Here is a 15,935-nt window from a genome sequence, read left to right on the forward strand (position 1 = left end):
ATGTTGCAGGGCCCATTTGGGCAGTGGTGAGATCATCGGGGCAGTCCAGGTGGGGTGGGGGAGCAGGGTGAAGTCCAGCGGTGCGAGGCTGTGGGGTGCCGGTGCATTCAGTCTCCGGGTGGATGAGCAGTGTCCAGAGGGTCATGCAGAGGATGCGGGAGAGGGGTCAGTCAGAATGAAAAAGTCTTGGAAGGGGGGGGGGCACCTTGATGTCTTCCGAAGGCAGGGAGGTCGGGCCCTTTGATGCGTAGCTCAAACATTGGTCTTGAGTGGTAGGGAGTAGGTAGTGCCCCCTTTATTCCTCAGGAGCTGCTTGCTGGGGGGGGGGGGTGAAGTCGGTGTCAGGGCCTTGTGGTATGATGCGGCGAACCGGTCTTCCTGCAGAGCGTTCATTGACCGGGCAATTAGTCCAGTCCGGGATGGGGATTTGTGGGAGGCCAAGCACCTCCTGAACGGCCTGGGTGTCTTGCGGTGTGCGGATCGTGGCTTCAGTGTTGCCCCGGCGGGCCGTAAGGGCAAAGGGAAATTGCCAACGATATCTGATTTGGGCCTCTTGCAGCGTGGCGTGCAGGGTGAGGTGGGAGAGGTCGTTGTATAGCTCGACCACCTGTCCCTCGTGCCTCCAGGAGCGTTCTGCGCGGGCTTTCCTCATGATATCTTCCTTTAGTTGGAAGTCAGGTATATGGCAAATTATGTCCCTGGGGGGGCGCCCGGGGGCGGTTTGGGCCTCAATGCCCTGTGAGCCCTGTCTATAGGAATGCGGGCTTCCCTGGGCCGGCCTAGGATGTGGTTGAAAAGTGGCACTAGGAGGGCCCTGGTATCCTCTGAGGCCTCTGATTCTCTGCAGCCTCTTACCCTGATGTTGTGCCGTCTGCCGCGGTTATCCAGGTCCTCCACGTGGAGACGCAGGTCCTGTAGTTGCTTGGCTTGTGCTGTAGTGGCAGATAGTGCAGGACAGTGCAGGTCTGGGCCCTGGGTTTCGAGGGTCTGCACCCTAGCTTTCAGTGCCATGAGGGAGGTGCCGAGGGCCGAAATTTCGGTGCGCAGAGTGGATCTAACCTCCTCAAGGAGGGTCTGGAAATCCTCTTTTTTCGGCAGGGATTTAAAGAGGGCATACCAGTCCGGTGTTTGTGGAGCCGGTATGCTTCCTCGCATGCTGGGGCTGTCTTCCGATATCGTGGAGCCTGGCGAGGAGGGCGCCATGTTGGAGTCCTCCTCCTGTGGGAGCAGGTCGCTCGGCGTGTGGAGGTAACTCCTGATCGAGGGGTGGGAGCTGTTCCCCTGGGTTCTCGGGGTGGAGGGGGTCATTTGGGACCGTCTGGTGCGTCCCATGGGTGCCAGTTTGCGCGGATAAACGGTGCTTTTGGGCAGGCAGGAGCGGAGCGCGAGGATTAGGCGGCCATTCTCGTCCGGCGCCAAGCCACGCCTAGAGTGTGCATTTAAAGCGGTTCTGACATGTTTTTTATTGCCACTTGCCTTTTTTATATTTATCATCTTTTTCTCCCTTGCGTGGGATCTCAATAACCGGATGCAGCCATCTAGTTTTTCTCTGTCCATGAAATCTGCAGTTTGCATTTCTGTGGTATACCTTTAACTAATGGATTGTGGGTAAATTAGCTTTGTAAGTGAAATGGATAAAGATTATGCTCCACATGACAAAATGTAGACCCTACCACAAAATAAAAAAAGAATTCTCAGCCTATCTTACTATGAAGGGCCAAAAAGAAGTGTGGCCTGGATGATGCAGAGACAACTCAGAGATAGATTTTCACTCCACCACTTTTACTTCTTACTCTGTTGTGTATTGAGTAAAATCAACATGTCACATCACCTTATCCGGTTGCTATGACTAAATCCAAGTTGAACATTAAAGGGAGCAACAAAAGCTGCGTATTGCCAATTGGATACACAGGAAATCACCCTTCTTTGCCAGAAAGACAATCAATTGGGCAAAGAAAGAGGAAAGATAAGGTAGCAAACCGGTCACAAAAGAGTAGGCAGAAGTAATGAGAGGGAGAGAGGAACGGGATGGAAGTAGCCAATTAGACTGACAGAATAAACAATTGATAATCTCAGTCTTAGAGGCGGAACGGGGTTGGAGCCAGACACAACAAAACACGGGCGTCGGGTGGCGCAGAAAAAAGGTAAGTTTAAAGCATTTTACCTTTCTAACAGAGGGGCAAGGACCTAAACTTTTGTATTTCTGACAATATAGTGGTCCTTTAACCCTAAATACCCCCAAAATGTAGCCTTACATTAACTGCATTCTTTTTGTAGCAGGTAAATCCATCTACAATTTGGCTGCAATTCAGTTGAGCTATATTTATTAAATGAATCCCACTACTGCAATGAAAACCATTTGGAAGCAGAAGGAGAAGTGAGGCAACTGAAATCAGCCAAATTTGTAAAAGAAAATTTGCATTTGGTGAAAAGAATCTTAGGCTTCCTTCTTTGCGCGCTTTCCCCTATAAGCTCTCCTGGGTTCTGTCTATTTTGGAATAAACCCACGTTATTTTTGCTCATAATTGTTTGAGGCTTCTTTCTTAGCATTTTTGTGACAGATCAAGTGTTTGTTGATTTTTTGTTTGTCTTGCAAGAGGAGGTACTGTGTTAAGCCTCTTGGAAATGCAGCTGTCTCCATGAAAAAAATTAAAAATTCAGCTTCTTAAAGAAACACTCTGGGTACCAGTATAAAGTCATTTTAGTTGACCTTATACTAGTGTTGTGTTTTCTCTCCCTATTGATATATCTACATAAATAAATATGTTTTGCAGCATTCTGTAGAGACTTAACTCCAATCACTGTCCTGTGACTTTTCACAACTACATAGGTAATGTAGTAGTGAAAGTCACATTAAGCAGAAAGGGGACAGAAAATATGAGGACAGTAATTGGATGTGGCGTGGAGTAATGTGCTCAAAGTAGTTCTAATAAGGAAGTTACTTTGTAAGAAGAAGTTATATACTGTATGCATAGGGGTGAGGTAATGCTATAGAAATCTGCAAAACTTTTTTTTTTAACTAGAGATTTGAATGTGGAGAAAAATAGAACATATTTATGGGGCCACAACAAATCCACTTCAGTTGTTGTAGGATGCAAAGTGTGCCTGGAGTGTACATTTAAAAGGAGCAGTCTAATCAAAAGCAATATATAAAGAGCAGGATTTCCCTTAAGGCCACCAAAGCCACAGCTTAGGCATGGCCAGTGATCTCCGTCACTGGGGAGCCCGTTGTTATTCTTTAGGGACACCCCTGGAGAGTAGACTATCTGAGATAAAAGCACCGCCAAAACTACAACTCTTAGCAAGCCAAGCAACGTATCAATCAAACCTGAGAGCAGGGGTGGTTCTGCACATCCGATGTGCAGCACGGAGCAGTTGCCCTAGTGATAATGGGGGGGAGGGGAGTGAGAGAACCAACAGGACGGTGTCTTTTGGGGTAGATAAGAAAACAGGATGCAGGTGCTTTGAGGAGACACGGTGAGAGGGATCATAGTTTAAATACACTAAATTCCATGAGCGCTGAGGAGAGAACTGTCAGGAGTCTTGGCCAGTGTCCTCTCTGTAGGCCAGTCAGTCTCCTATGCTGAAACGTTCCCTGATGATAACATTGCTCCTAGGTGGCCTGTGAATGCAGGGGAAGGTGAGTTATACTTTCCTAAACCTGTTCTTTGCGAGTGCCGCCATGTTCTTCCATCCAGTCCTCTTCATTTCCTGACGTTTTAGCTACCATGAGCCGACGCCAGTGCTGTACGCTCGCGCATGTGCAAGAATACAACACTAAGGTCTATGGAGGATCCTGCACCATCACGTTATGCTCATAACAGGGCTTACAATTTCAAGTCCTATTCTACTAGCCAGGCCTTAAAAGTTACTTGCCACTGCAAGACTTGACAGTCTATGGCACATTCACCAGGGTTGAGTTTCTACTCGGCTAGGCTGCTTTTCTACATGCCAGTGGCTAGTAGCGAGTGAAAATTTTGAGCCCTGCTCCATAGACAGAGCCTTTTCCCTTCAGCTGTCACTAGTAACAGCTGTGGGTTTGACAAGCTTCAACAAAGCTTGTCTCTTTTTTTATCAAACGGAGAAAAAGTCCAACACAGTGAAATTCCAACACAGTCAGTGTGAGAATTTCAAAAATATTTTATCTATATGAAATATTTATTTTGAAGGTGGGGTGGGGGATGACAGAGTCACTCTGACTATAGATTACGCCTATATAATATCCGTGACCCTATATGCATTTACATATTGCATACATTTACTATACTCACAGTTTCAAACACAATGCATTACAACGTACTGCAGCCTACAGTTAACAAATGAATTAACCAGCACTGTCCACCTTATCATTCAGCCACCCACCTAGTCACATTAACCAATCCAATCATATATTAATGGGATACTATAGTCACCAAAACAACTTTAGCTTAATGAAGCAGTTTTAGTGTATGGATTGTGCCCCTGAAGTTTCACTGCTCAATTCCTTGCCATTTGAGAGTTAAATTTTGTTTCTGTTAATGTAGCCCTAGTCACACCTCCCCTGGCTGTGATGGACATGGCCTGTATGAAAACAAAATTGTTTCATTTTCAATCAGATGTAACTTACGTTAAAGTTTTTATCTCCTGCTCTATAAATTAAACTTTAATCACACACAGGATGCTCCTGCAGGGTCTACATATGATCAAAGTGGGCCATATAAAAGACATAACACAGAACCCCAGTCTTCATGCTCAAAAGAAGACCCTGATATGTTGGAAATCTCAGACGACTATGAGGAGGAAGTATACACCTCCCCTGGCTGTGATGGACATGGCCTGTATGAAAACAAAATTGTTTCATTTTCAATCAGATGTAACTTACGTTAAAGTTTTTATCTCCTGCTCTATAAATTAAACTTTAATCACACACAGGATGCTCCTGCAGGGTCTACATATGATCAAAGTGGGCCATATAAAAGACATAACACAGAACCCCAGTCTTCATGCTCAAAAGAAGACCCTGATATGTTGGAAATCTCAGACGACTATGAGGAGGAAGTATAGTATACTTTCAGGTCCTTTGATTCTAAGTCTATTGCTGGGCTAATATCCTAATGAGGGACACTTTTTGCCTCACAGAAGAGAAATCAGATTTGAGAGAAGCAGACAGATACTTTGAGGATCTAAAGCCAAACAGACCTACATTTCCAGTTCACTCTACAATCAAGGAAACCATTAGTCAAGAATGGAACTAGCCAGAAAGAAAATCTACCTTAAAGAATAAATTTATGATAATATATCCTTATTCCATCAATAACAGCAAAGTTTGGAATTCCATTCCTAAAATAGACGCTACTGTAATTCGAATGGCTAAAAGAACAACACTCTCTATTGACTCTATGGCTTATCTTAGAGAGCCAATGGAAAAATGGATGGATGCGGACCTCATAAAATCTTATTTGACCCTAGGTTCCGCCCTCCACCCTGCGGTTGCCTTTGTCAGGGTACCTGTAGTCTCTACCTCTGAGAGGGGTAGAGACTTAGACGTTTCTCCTTCCAGAAGGTCCGTTTCTCCAGTTCCTTGCGGTTCCCTCGGTCGTTTACACGCCGGCCGCGAGGGAGCTACTTCCTTTTATGACGCGACGCTCAATAGCCGACGTCATGACGCTAATCCAGTCCGACCTGCCACTCAAGCCCGGAACACGAATCAGGACTCGTCGGAGGCGTGATTACTCTCTAGAGCCAGGGTATTTAATGGAGCTTTCCGCATTTTCTCATTGCCCTGTCGTGGTTCTAGCCAGTCTAGTCACACAGTGCTCTTGTATCCTGATTGTCTTTTGGTTCTGACCCGGCTTTGTTATTTCTCTCCTGCTTCTCTGTTATCCTTTGACCTTGGCTTGTCTCTCGCTTACCTGTTTTCTCGTTCCCTCGACCTCGGCTTGTCTCTGACCATTCTATACGTAGTTCTTACGTTAAGTCCGGCCATTCTAAGGTCCGGTATACGTATCTCTCTACTCTTTGTACTCTGCGTCTTGGATCCCTGTCCCGATCCTGACAGCCTTGACTACAATATCAAGAGCCTTAAAAGTATGGATTGAAAATTTGGAGGACGACATTGACATGGCGTCCGAAGAGAACATCTCTTGGAAAAGTCTCAAGGACTTTAGACTGGCTACAGAGTTCTGCTCGGGAGCCTCTTTAGACATTACTCGTATGATAACTAAAGGTATGGCCATATCTGTCGCCTCAAGAAGGGTGCCGACTATGCCTCCAAGGCATCCCTGTATGGTCTTCCATTTCACAGAGTTTTATTGTTTGGGAAAATCCTAGATGAAGCCATACAGAAAGCAGCAGATGATAAAAAAGCATTTTACCACAAGAGAGAAGAAAACCTTTTAACTCTTCATGGAGAAATAAAAGATTCAAAGATCATGTCACGATTCGGGGAACCAAACACGCTAACACACACACAGAAAAGGCGCTGTACCGGACCTTAGAGTGGCCGGGCTGAGCACACAAAGAATAGTCAGGAGACAAGCCAAGTAAGGGGAACCAGAAGACAGAATGACGAGAAACAAGCCGAGGTCAAAGGGTAGGAGAAAGTCACAAAGTCAGATAAACAAGCCAGAGAGTACGTAACCAGAAGCACAAGTTTCAGTAGCAATACTAGCAAGCAAAGACCACAACAGGGCACTGAGAGACAGGAAAGGTAAGTATATAAATCCTGTGTTTAATTCTGATTGGATAATTTCCAATCAGAATTAACAATCACACGTGGGAGATATCTATACCTCCCACTGTGATTGTAGCGCTGTGACTTTAACGCCGGGTCACGTGAATGCGCGGTCTCCCAGCGTGCAGCGTTATACATGCTGCCGCTGGGAGATGAGAAGGAGGATGCGAGCGCCGTCTGGGGCTGTGAGGACGCCGCTCGCCAACAGGTAGGGGAAGGGGAGACCGTGAAGAACTGAGGGTGAGTGCTGCAAGCGGATTGCAGCCTCCCCTTACAGCCGCCCGCGGGATCCTGACATTACCCCCCCCTCGAAGACCGCCCGGAGGGCGGGAAGCAGAAGGCTTCAAAGGAAACCGGGCATGAAAGGAGCGGACCAAAGAGGGAGCGTGCAGATCAGAGCTTGAAACCCAAGAACGCTCCTCAGGGCTGTACCCCTTCCAATCCACCAGATATTGCAGCCGACCCCTAGAAACACGAGAGTCGAGGAGGGCAGCCACTTCGTACACGTGGGACAGCACGAGGGGAAACGGGCCGCCCGAGGGGACGAGAGAACCGGTTACACAACAAGGGCTTCAAAAGCGAGACGTGAAACGTGTTCGGAATACGCATGGAAGGAGGCAAGTCTAGGGAGTAGAAAACGGGGTTAACCCTACGTAACACCTTGTAGGGACCAAGAAATCTGGGAGCAAGCTTCATCGAGGGAACCTTGAGACGAAGGTTCCTGGAGGACAACCATACCCTATCACCCGGAGATTAAGAATGGGCCGCAACCCTATGGCGATCAGCAAACTTCTTCTGAGCAGCTGCTGAACGAGACAGCGCAATATGGACCTGATCCCACATCTTCCGTAAAGAGGCGAGGTGCTGGTCCAAAGCGGGCATTCCCTTGTCGGAGAACGCACCGGGAAGGACAGAAGGCCGAAACCCATAAGCAACCTCAAAATGACTTAAGCCAGTAGACGAATGAGACACCGTATTCCTGGCAAATTCTGCCCACGGAAGGAGGTGGGACCAGTCGTCCTGGTGCGCATTAGTGAAGCAGCGCAAATACAATTCCACAGACTGATTAGCACGTTCGGCTGCACCATTAGATTGCGGGTGATAGGAGGAAGTGAACGACAAGGAGACCCCCATTTCAGCACAAAAGCCCCTCCAAAACCAAGAGACAAATTGAGGGCCCCTGTCAGATACTATATCCTGAGGCACCCCATGCAAGCGGAACACTTCCTTGGCAAACACCTGAGCAAGCTGTATTGCAGAAGGCAGTTTCTTAAGCGGAATAAAGTGCGCCATTTTAGAGAACCTATCCGTCACAGTCAATATCACTGTCTGACCATCAGAAGGAGGAAGGTCTACAATAAAATCCATGGATAAGTGGGTCCATGGTTTCTTGGGTACAGAGAGAGGCATCAGGAGACCCTGGGGTCTCACATTAGGAGACTTACACTGCGTACAGACCCGACAAGCCTGTACAAAATCCACTACGTCTCGCTTAAGTGAAGGCCACCAGAACTGTTGAAGGAGGCCTTTATAAGTCTTGGCAACCCCCGGATGACCAGCAGTTTTGGCGGTGTGAAATAAAGTTAACAACTTCTTTCTGTCATTTACTTTAACGTATAGTTTACCAACAGGCGTCTCAGGGGGTGCTTGGGTTTGGTATGTCTTAATATTATCAAGAAACGGGGATGAAACAACCAAACGGGTAGCAGCTATTATCTAAGACGCAGGTACAATAGGTTCAGGAGTCGGGTTAACAAATTCCAAAGGTTCATACTGTCGAGAGATAGCGTCAGCTTTGGCATTACGGCAACCAGGTCTATAGGTAATAACGTATTGGAAGCGCAAGAGAAATAGAGACCATCTAGCCTGCCGGGCGGACAACCTTCTAGCATCAGCTATATAGGAGAGGTTTTTATGATCTGTTATAACCATAATTTTGTGTCTAGAACCCTCTAATAAGTACCTCCATTCCTTAATAGCTAACACAATAGCTAATAGTTCCCTGTTCCCAACATCGTAATTCTTTTCTGGATCAGACAACCTCTTTGAAAAGTAACAACAGGGATGGAGGGGTTCGTCATACGATAACCTCTGTGACAGTACTGCTCCCACACTTGATTCAGAAGCGTCTACTTCCATAACAAAGGGAAGAGAAGGATTAGGGTGGTGTAGCACTGGAGCAGAGGCAAATGCCTTCTTGAGAGTTTCGAAGGCCTTAAGGGCTTCAGGAGTCCAAACCCTAGGGTGTAGACCTTTTTTAGTCAGCTTCGTTATAAGAGAGATAAGTGGTGAAAAGTTTTTTATAAATTTCCTGTAATAGTTGGCAAATCCTATAAAACGCTGGATGGCCTTAAGTCCTTGGGGAAGTGGCCAGGACAGTATGGCTTCCAATTTAGCAGGATCCATGCTGAAACCCTGTACAGTAATAATATATCCTAGGAATTGCACATAAGTCTGATCGAACAAACATTTTTCTAACTTACAATAAAGTCCGTTCTGTAATAACTTTTTAAGCACCATCCTAACATGTTTATGGTGTGACTTCAAATCAGGAGAATACACAAGTATGTCGTCAAGGTACACCACGGCACAGACATGCAATAGATCCCTAAGGACATCATTTATGAGATCCTGAAACACAGCAGGAGCATTACACAGTCCAAAAGGCATGACCAGGTATTCGTAATGCCCACTACGCGTATTGAACGCTGTCTTCCACTCGTCATTCTACTTTATACGGACAAGGTTATAAGCCCCCCTGAGGTCTAATTTAGTGAAGTACTTAGAACCTTTAACACGATCAAACAACTCAGTGATGAGGGGGATAGGGTAGGCGTTTTTAATCGTTATATTGTTCAGAGCCCTGTAGTCTACACATGGCCTCAAATTGCCCTCCTTCTTAGCCACAAAAAAGAAACCAGCACCAGCAGGAGAGGAGGACCTTCTAATAAAACCTTTACTTAAGGATTCCCATATGTACTCCTCCATGATCTGGTTCTCTTTCTCAGAAAGAGGGTAGACCTTACCCCTGGGAGGCATAGTACCCGGTAACAGATTTATGGCACAGTCATACTCACGGTGTGGAGGTAGCTTATCTGCCTCCCTTTTTTCAAACACCAATGCAAGGTCTGCATATACAGAAGGGACAGAAACAGAAAGTGGTTTAGCCATGGGCACATTAAGTAAACAAACAGGACGTACATGAGCCATACAGCCTCGTTGACAGGTTTTCCCCCAGGAGAGTCTATCTAAACAACCCCAATCAAGTACAGGGTTGTGTTTCACTAACCAGGGAAAACCCAGAATGATGGAGGCAGTAGGGGAGTCAATTATTTGGAAGGTTAACCTTTCCTTGTGCAAAGCATCCACAGACATAACTATTTCTTGGGTTTCATGGGTCACCAGAGGTTTCTCAAGTGGTCTACCATCTATGGCCTCAACGGCCAAGGGTGTGGCCTTTTGGATCAAAGTCAAGGCTGTGGTTTTGGCAAAATTCTCATCCATAAGGTTGTCTGCCGCATCTGAATCGATCAAGGCTTTGGTTGTTATAGTGGTTTTGACCAAGAGAGAAACCGTAACGAACGGTCTAAAGATGGACACATGAGGGGACAAAGTCATAACACCCGAGGCCGACCCCTCTCTAGGCCTTAGGTGCTGTAGTATCCCTGTACTTTAGGGCAGCTATTACAGTGGTGCCCCCTCTTTCCACAATAAAGGCATAACCCCTCCCTTCTACGATACGCTCTTTCAGCCTCATTTAACCCCGTAGCACCCAATTGCATGGGTTCAGGGGATGGTTGCCTAGGAGCGGGTAATGCTAGTAATGCAGTACTGGGTAGAGCAGGTAACACCCGTGTATCCATCCGTCTTTGACTACGCCTCTCTCTAATACGGTTATCAATAAGAATCATATAATCTATAACATCATCCAGAAGAACAGGCAATTCTCTGGATGCTATTTCATCCAGTATGTAAGCGGCCAAACCCTCCTGAAAGGCTGTTACGAGGGCGTCATTATTCCAAATCACTTCAGCTGCTAGAGTGCGGAATTCGATAGTATAATCCGCTACAGATATGTTACCCTGTCGGACCCTAAGCAGAGCTTTGCCAACAGAAGCAACCCTACCGGGTTGATCAAACGTGCGTTTGAAAGCTGTCAAAAAATCTGCATAGACATAGGAGACGTATTCTCCCACATGGGGTTGGCCCATGCTAAAGCCCTCCAGGACAAGTGGTTTATCAAAAAGGCAATTTTGGATCTGTCAGTGGGATAGGAACGTGGATTCATCACCAAATGGATATCAATTTGGTTGAGGAAACCACGACACAATGCTGGGTCACCACTGTAGCGCTGTGGCAGCGTCATATGAACTACATGAGCAGGAACGGGTACCGGAGTGGGAATGGGTTCTGGCACAGCAGCAGCAGCCTCCTGAACGGCAGGCTGCAAGTATGCAGTACGAGCCAGTATGGTTTGTAAAGCTTGAGCAAACTGATCCATACGGTGGTCTAAACCATCCATTCTAGCCTCCTGATTAACTAGGAGCTGTGGAATGTCAGCAGGTTCCATTATGGCCTCTTGTAATGTCACGATTCGGGGAACCAAACACGCTAACACACACACAGAAAAGGCGCTGTACCGGACCTTAGAGTGGCAAGGCTAAGCACACAAAGAATAGTCAGGAGACAAGCCGAGTAAGGGGAACCAGAAGACAGAATAACGAAAAACAAGCCGAGGTCAAAGGGTAGGAGGAAGTCACAAAGTCAGATAAACAAGCCAGAGAGTACGTAACCAGAAGCACAAGTTTCAGTAGCAATACTAGCAAGCAAAGACCACAACAGTGCACTGAGAGACAGGAAAGGTAAGTATTTAAATCCTGTGTTTAATTCTGATTGGATAATTTCCAATCAGAATTAACTATCACACGTGGGAGATATCTATACTCCCTCCCACTGCGATTGTAGCGCTGTGACTTTAATGCCGGGTCACGTGGCTGACCCCGGCGTTTATATGAATGCGCGGTCTCCCAGCGTGCAGCGTTATACATGCTGCCGCTGGGAGACGAGAAGGAGGATGCGAGCGCTGTCCGGGGCTGTGAGGACGCCGCTCGCCAACAGGTAGGGGAAGGGGAGACCGCAGCCTCCCCTTACAGCCGCCCGCGGGATCCTGACAGATGATTCCTTTCGTGATAACAGGAGCTACAAACCAGGGAAAGAATATTCCAGATTTTCATTATGAAGAAACTTCCCCTAGTCTTCTGCAAACAAAGCTTCAAGAGAGAAAGGATCTAGAACTTCAGGGAAGAACTTCTGAAGGTCTTCCGGCTCATTCCGGGATAATAGGAGGAAGACTACAGTTTTTTTTACCCTGTTTGGGCCAAAAATATCACAGACGGATGGGTCGATTCCATCAGAAAAGAAGGATACAGAATAGAGTTTTCCCCTTACCGAAGAACAGCTATTTTCAAAACACTTAAAATAGAATCCTTACAAACAATCATATAGAATATCAAAAAAGGGGAATGGATGATGTCTATAGATCTGAGGGACGCTTACTACCAAAACCCTTTCCACAATGATCAAGTGAAGTTTCTTAGATTCTGGATTCTAGGGTAACACTTTCAATTCCGTCGACTTTCTCGAAGGTTCTTGTTATTTTAACAGCCTTTATCAGAGAAAGCGGAGTAGAAATGTTTCATTACTGGGACAATATCTTCATCATAGGCCCATCTCGTTAGACAGTGTCTCATCATACTCTAGTGGTGATGAAGAGCCTTCAAAATCATGGCTGGCTGATAAACATAGAGAAAAACTCTCTGGATCCTTCTCAAAAGATAGTCTTTCTTGGAGCGGTCATAGACACAATCTCAGCTCATGTGTAGCTATCATCAGAAAGGGCCCTGAGAATCCAGTAGAAAATCTGAAAAATGCAAACTTTCAAGAATACTGCAGCAAGAGAGGTTATGAGTCTTCTAGGTTCTCTAACATCCACAATTGGACTGGTAAAATGGGCTCAATGGAAGACTCGCCCTATGCAGAATTGCTTTTTCCTACAATTCGACAGAATGAAAGCAGATTAGGATCAGAGAATAACAATTCCTTATTCTATAAAATAGGGTTTAACTGGTGGAAGGACAACAATAATCTAACAAAGGGATTTCCATTGGAGAAACCCTCTTGGAACATAATAACCACAGATGCAAGTTCGTCCACTTAAATTTGACATGGAAACAAGTGAAGTGGACCTACAGAGAAAGTCATCTGCACTCTATTTTGAGGGAACTAAGGGTCATATACAAAGCCATAATGGAATTCCTTCCGATTATCAAGGAATCTTGGGTCCTGATCAAGACGGACAATCGAGTGGTATCTTCGTATGTGAACAACCAAGGAGGCACAAAGAGCAAATTGCTTTTGATAGAATTGGCACTGTTGATGGAAGTGACCCTAACCAGTGTTCAAGGTTTAACCCCTTAAGGACACATGACATGTGTGACATGTCATGATTCCCTTTTATTCCAGAAGTTTGGTCCTTAAGGGGTTAAAGGCAATATATCTTCCAGGGTCAGAGAACATTACAACAGACTTCCTGAGCAGAACGGAAATACTTTCAGGAGAATGGATGCTTCATCTAGCCGCTTTTTCACTGATTGTCAATCGGTGGCGTGTACCCCAGATCGATCTGATGCCGACCTCAAAGAACTGTAAAGTAAAGAGAGTCTACTCTCTCCTTCCAGACAAACTGGCGAAGGGGCCAGGATGCTCTCTCTCTTCCTTGGTCGTTCGATCTTGGGTATGCATTCCCTCTCCTACCTATGATACCAAGATTTCTGAGAAAAGTTTGGACAGAAGGCAAAAAGGTGATCGTCATAATTCCTATATGGCCGAGGAGGCTGTGGTTTCCTCTCTTGATCAAAATGAGTCAGGAACTGCCTTTGTACCAAAACTCGCCTGTGTAGCTAAAAATCCTTGCACCGGCCCTGTCAGTGTTTTACATTGTTTGAGAAAAGGAATAGCATCTGTGCATCAAAATCACTACATTAAAGGACCACTCTAGTGCCAGGAAAACATACTCGTTTTCCTGGCACTAGAGTGCCCTGAGGGTGCCCCCACCCTCAGGGACCCACTCCCGCCGGGCTCTGGGGGGAGGAAGGGGTTAAACTTACCTCTTTCTCCAGCGCCGGGCGGGGAGCTTTCCTCCTCCTCCTCTTCTTCCTCGCGACGTCATCGGCTGAATGCGCATGCGCGGCAGGAGCCGCGCTCGCATTCAGCCGGTCGCATAGGAAAGCATTCATAATGCTTTCCTATGGACGCTTGCGTGCTCTTACTGTGATTTTCACAGTGAGAAGCACGCAAGCGCCTCTAGCGGCTGTCAATGAGACAGCCACTAGAGGCTCTGGAGGCTGGCTTAACCCTCAGTATAAACATAGCAGTTTCTCTGAAACTGCTATGTTTATAAAAAAAAAAAGGGGGTTAATCCTAGAGGGACCTGGCACCCAGACCACTTCATTAAGCTGAAGTGGTCTGGGTGCCTAGAGTGGTCCTTTAAGATGTAATGTTTTTTGGTGCTTACAGTGACCCTTCAATGCAGGCCTCCCCAAACTCCAGCCCTCCAGATGTTGCTGAACTACAACTCCCATGATTCTATTAATGAAATAGATTTGCTGAGAATCATGGGAGTTGTAGTTCAGCAACATCTGGAGGGCCGGAGTTTGGGAAAACCTGTGTTTAATGTATATTGTCCCAGTCATTCTGTTGTAATAACATAGATAATACATTCATAATTAGAACAAAATTATACTCATGTCCAAAGACCTTGTATTTGACACACACCTGAAGATTATGTCAGTGATCTCTCCCCAGACATAAGTGGCTGAATCCTCATAGTTAATCGTGGCCCTTCAAGAAAAAAAACGTATTCTTACCTAGAATCCAGCCCTGGGTGAGGTTGCCATTGCTGTATTCCACACCCCATCTGACATCACAGCCTTCCTCACCATGGTCCAATCAAATGCTCATAGAGATGCATTTATTGGACCGTGGAAGCATACACTCTGAGCCAGATAGGGAAGGTAGTGAGGTGAATTATTATTTTTTTTTAATTAAATAACGTTTAAGTACTTAGTAATGGATTAAAGGGACACAGAAGCTTCACCATGCAGGCATGCTACTTCAAAAGGAGAAGCTCATCTAAAAATTTCAAGAATTAAATTGATTACTGAGTCAGTTTTTAGTGACTAGCTCCAATTAGAATAACACTTCAAGATGCAGGGCTTAGTTATCAGGGAATTTGTGCTCAAAGAAGATGTGACTTTATTTTGGAGAGATTGCATTGCAAATTGGTTTACTGTCTGGTGGAGGAGGGAATGTATTACGCCAAGCCTGGCTAAGATGGATGTGACTTGCAGTACGTGTCTGCACTGTCAACATCAGGTTAGGGCACCGTTATTACCTTTATTTGTAGGCAGGGGTAGGCAACCTTTGGCACTCCAGATATTGTAGACTCCAATCTCCCCTGATGCTTTGCTGGCATTATAGCTGTAAGAACATAATGGTAGTCCACAACATGTCAAAGATTGCCTACCCTCTGCTCTAAGGAGTACCTGGAGTTTAATGTCCTGTGCAACTACGACCAGTAATGATAATGTACAGACTTAATGCAGCATTATTTCTATATTGTAATCGAGTGCACCAGTGTCAACTATATATCTACATTTTTAATAATAATAAAAATGGCACAGTGTAGGAATGCAATAAAATGAATGCTTCTCTGGAATGTTTTATTTTAATGCCCTCTGTATGTGAATTCTGACCACCTTTCATAAATAAATTAAACATACACATGCAAACTAGAAAACAGAATTATTTATATTTCAATTCAACACAGTAATGAAAACTATGGAGTCCCCAAAACAGTGCAACAAAAAAGATTTCATTATCTGATGTAGCAAAAGCAGTAAATAAACAAGTTCCCATTTAAACCCTATACTGGTCCAGCCATTCTGAAATGGAATTTGGAACCAATGGTCTAGTCTAGTGACTCAACCATGGGGCCTGAAAACACTTGTTGCTAGGCAGATGAAACCGATAATGCTTTTTCACATGCATGTGTAAATTGCTTTATTAACCTCATGCTGGCCAGGCTGCATGTTCCCTATACCACAGATACAATGTACTGTAATATGTTCATAATAAAAAATGTGCTGAAGCATTGGATGATGGT

At 45.5% G+C, this 15,935-nt stretch overlaps 1 protein-coding gene across 2 annotated transcripts in view; it reads right to left on the reverse strand.

Moving 5' to 3' along the window:
* Window positions 1-15,935, reverse strand: part of LOC134612875 (survival motor neuron protein-like) — a 67,734-nt gene that overhangs the window by 51,384 nt on the left and 415 nt on the right. The gene's annotated exons all lie outside the window — the stretch shown is intronic.

Source organism: Pelobates fuscus, chromosome 5, assembly GCF_036172605.1.
Source record: "Pelobates fuscus isolate aPelFus1 chromosome 5, aPelFus1.pri, whole genome shotgun sequence".
Taxonomy (NCBI): Eukaryota; Metazoa; Chordata; class Amphibia; order Anura; family Pelobatidae; genus Pelobates; species Pelobates fuscus.